Source organism: Triticum aestivum, chromosome 1B, assembly GCF_018294505.1.
Source record: "Triticum aestivum cultivar Chinese Spring chromosome 1B, IWGSC CS RefSeq v2.1, whole genome shotgun sequence".
In the NCBI taxonomy this organism is placed as follows: domain Eukaryota; kingdom Viridiplantae; phylum Streptophyta; class Magnoliopsida; order Poales; family Poaceae; genus Triticum; species Triticum aestivum.
In genome coordinates this window covers 148,021,357-148,025,959 of record NC_057795.1, presented here as the reverse complement: position 1 = coordinate 148,025,959, position 4,603 = coordinate 148,021,357, and positions in this window count along the sequence as shown.

Sequence of the window (4,603 nt, the reverse complement as noted above, 5' to 3'; positions counted from 1 at the left end):
CCGGACGTGCTGCAACGCCGCCACCATCGCCGTTTCCATCGCCGGCCGCCGAGGATCTTCATCGTCAATTCACCACCATCGTCGCGTCCCCGAGCCGGCTAACCACCCCTACGGCACCGCTGTGAGCTCCCACGCCTCCCCTCCCTCTTTTCCCCTTCGATTGCGCCCTGTAGCCTCGATTCCACCGGAGCCGCGAGCTCGGCTCCGCCGGCGATGTCGCCGCCGTCGTTGCAGGTCACCGAACTCGCGTCCGAGCACGCCCTCGAGCTCGTGGATCTCCCAGGAGCCCGCCCAGCCTCTCAGCTCGCTCGCTCGCTAAGCGTAGCCCCGTGCCCGTGCTGGCCCGAACTCCGGTCGCCGCCGCGGACCCCGTTCCGGTGAGCTCGAGCCACCTCAGCCCCTGCCGTTTGCACAAATGGATGCGGGCGACTCCCAGCTACGCGTAGCTGCCCTCCGCCGGCCATTTGGTCGCCGGAGGAGGAATTCCGACCCCCTCCGCTGTCTCGGGCTTCACCGGCGACGAGCCGCCGGCGTGTTAGCCTCGGCTGACCAGGGGTTTGACCTCCCCTAGGTCCATGACAGGTGGGCCCGGCCCCTGCTAACTTTGGTTAAGTTAATAACTACTTTTAGTTAAGCCACTGACCCACTGACAGTAGGCCCCACCCCTGGTCAAACCCCAGTCAGCGCTGGGTTTGACCGGGATTAACTCCTGTGACACTGACATATGGGTCCCACGGGTCAGGTTTGACCTGGAGGCACCCAGTTGACCCTGCTGACGTCACTGTGACGTGGGGCTGACGCAATAAGTATTTTCTGGATTTAATTTAATTCTGAAATTCCAGAAAATGCCTAAAACTTCAATAAATCATAGAAAATTAACCGTAACTCCAAATTAAATAATTTATATATGAAAAATTATCAGAAAAATTCAAGGAATCCATCTGTACCATTTTCATGCATGTTAGAACAACTTATAGCTGCTGTTTAGCACAAATCAATTAAAGGGCATTTAAATAATCACATATGGAGTTTGAATTTGAATCTTGTATTCAAACCAACTTCATTTAACTTGTTGCTAGATGCATTAGCCCAAAACACATTCATTTTGCTATGTCATGATCATGCATCATATTGTGCATTGCATTGATTGTGTTTCCTTCTGTGTTGCCGGTATTTGTCCCCTCTCGATAGACGTGATACCGAGGATGTGATCGTTGACACTGATGAAGACTCAATGTTATCTTCAGAAGTGCCAGGCAAGCAAAACCCCCTTGTTCATTCCGATACAATCCCACTCTCTCGTTTCTGCTCTCTTTTACTGCATTAGGACAACACCGATTCATCTGTTACTTGCTGCGGTAGCTGAACCCCCTTATCCTTTGCATGACCTGTCATTGCCACAGTAAATAGATGAAACCCACTAGCATGAGTAGGAGTTGTTTGAGCCCTGTTGTGCCTACTCATTCATGCTTGCTTGTCATGCCTGCTACTGCTTAGAGTTGAGTCAGGTCTGATTCATCGGGGATGAATCAGAGGCGGGTGAACATGTCCTACTGTGTGTGAGCTAAGTGTGTGAACACGATTTGGTAAAAGGTAGCGGTGAGAGGCCATGTAGGAGTACATGGTGGGTTGTCTCATTGTAGCCGTCCTCAGGAACTGAGTTCTGTGTTTGTGATCCATGATTCAGCTACTACCATACATTGGGCCCTGAAATATGACCCCGCTCGACTTCTTATTCACCCTTGTCCTCTGTCCAGGAGTTGCAAGTAGTTTCTGGTGTTTGTAGTATGCTGGAGGCCGTGGACAGCGCTGACCGTAGGGGTGGGCGGTGATGCGGTAGGCACGTGGCCGGGTAAACCGGGCGCCCGTTTGGTGTCACGGAACCCTGTTCACATCGTTTGGGGCTGTGAGCGAAACTCCGGCCGGATCTCCTCATGGATGGAACCCGAATAGGCGATAAACCTGGACTAGAGACTTGAGTGTTTAGGTAGGTCGTGGTCTACACCCACGTCGGCTTTCGCTTGAAGTCTGCCGAGCACATGTCGTGTGCAGACGCTAAGTGGTGGAAACATGTATGCAGAAGTACACCCCTGCAGGGTTAACATCATCTATTCGAATAGCCGTGTCCGCGGAAAAGGACTTCTGGGTTGCTTATATCAGTTCATAGACAAGTGAAAGTGGATACTCTAAAATACGCAAGATAAGCGTGAGTGCTATGGATGGCGTTCTCGTAGGGAGACGGGAGCGGATCCATAGTGGTGTATTGATATGGTGAATATGTGGACTCGTGTGCGCCACCTCAAAAGAGTTACTTGCAGTCGTAGTTCAGGATAGCCACCGAGTCAAAGCTGGCTTGCTGCAGTCAAACTCCACCATCCCCTTTGTTGATAATGATGCATGTGTAGATAGATCTGATGTAAGTCTTGCTGGGTACATTTGTACTCACGTTTGCCTATTTTATGTTTTTGCAGAGAGACTTCGGTCTCGCTAGTAGTTTCACGTGGACTTCGACGTTTAGCTTGATACCTCAGCTACGATCTTGTGCCCTCGGCAGGATCTAGTAGATAGTCAGGCTTCTCAGCGTTTTTCATTTATAGATGTCTGTACTCAGACATGATAGCTTCCGCATGTGCTTGACTTGTATGCTCTGAATGTTGGGTCGTGAGACCCCTGTTTGTAATATCTCGCTCCTCGGAGCCTATTGAATAAATACTTGGGTCGTAGAGTCATTTTGTGATGCCATGTTGTATTGCACATATCGAGCATATTGTGTGTATGTTATTGAAATGCTTGATATGTGTGGGATCTGACTATCTAGTTGTTTATCTTTAGTAGCCTCTCTTACCGGGAAATGTCTCCTAGTGTTTCCACTGAGCCATGGTAGCTTGCTACTGCTCCGGAACACTTAGGCTGGCCGGCATGTGTCCTTCTTCGTTCCTGTGTCTGTCCCTTCGGGGAAATGTCACGCGGTGAATACCGGAGTCCTGTTAGCCCGCTACAGCCCGGTTCACCGGAGTCCTGCTAGCCCAGTGCTACAGCCTGGATTCACTCGCTGATGACCGACACGTTCGATGCTGGGTCATGGATGCCTGTCCCTGTAAGTCTGTGCCGCTTTGGGTTTACGACTAGCCATGTCAGCTCGGGCTCCTTATCATATGGATGCTAGCGACACTGTCATATACGTGTGCCAAAAGGCGCAAACGGTCCCGGGCAAAGGTAAGGCGACACCCGTGGGAATACCGTGCGTGAGGCCGCAAAGTGATATGAGGTGTTACATGCTAGATCGATGTGGCATTGAGTCGGGGTCCTGACACACCTCCTACCACCACTTTTCCACACTCGCTATATTTACTTTATTGCATCTTTATCTAAACAGCCCCTACTTTTTATTTACGTGTTCTTTATTATCTTGCAAACCTATTCTATCACACCTACAAAGTACTTCTAGTTTCATACTTGTTCTAGGTAAAGTGAACGTCAAGCGTGCGTAGAGTTGTATTGGTGGTCAATAGAACTTGAGGGAATATTTGTTCTACCTTTAGCTCCTCGTTGGATTCGACACTCTTACTTATAGAAAGAGGCTACAACTATCCCGTATACTTGCGGGTTATCAGGACCTTTTTCTGGCACCGTTGCCGGGGAGTCATAGCGTGGGGTGAATATTCTCATGTGTGCTTGTTTGGTTTATCACTAAGTAATTTTTATTTGCTCTTCTTAGTTGTTTTCTATCTTTAGATATGGGTAGGAAACGCAAAATACCAAAAAAAATTAGTTGTACCTACTGAACCAGTGGTTGAAGAACCACTCAAAATCTATCACACTCCTGAAGCTTTTTACTTGATCATCTTCAATCCCTTTGTGCTCGTGCTAAAACCCCCAGTAGTTTAGTTGAGGGAAAATCTTTAGATGAGCATGCTTGTTTTGTGCGACACCGTATATCTGAAAAAGGGAAACTATTATGGGATCAAATTCAACGTTTGCAATGCTATGCTTGGAATTTATGTGAAATATATGAGTTTACTTGTTGTTCTGAAGACCCTAAGAAACACCTACCCTATCAATGCTTGCTTAGTGATAATGGAATCGTATCTTCGTATGCTAAGGGTGTTTACAATTACTATGATGTTCAACAAATTGAAGAATTTGTTGCTTTTAAAGGTGCTTATGAGATTGCCTCTTTGATTGAAAAGTATGATGCTACTCTTTACAAATCTGAAAATTTTGCCATATTTCAATATTGTTATGATAATTATGCTTCTAATGCCTATGTTAAACCTTATATTGAGGACTTCTCCGCTGTCCAAGAAGAGACTAATATTTTGCAGGAAGCTATGGAAGAAGAAATTGATGAAACAGTGAGCTCATTGGATGAAAAGATGATCAGGAGACCGAAGAACAAAAGGAGGAAGAGCGGATTAGCTACCCGTGCCCACCTTCTAATGAGAGTAACTCTTCAACTCATACATTGTTTAATTTCCCTTCGTGCTTACCGAAGGATGATTGCTATGATGATTGCTATGATCCCGTTGATTCTCTTGAAATATCCCTTTTTGATGATGCTTGCTATGCTTGTGGCCAAGATGCCAATATGAATTATGCTTAT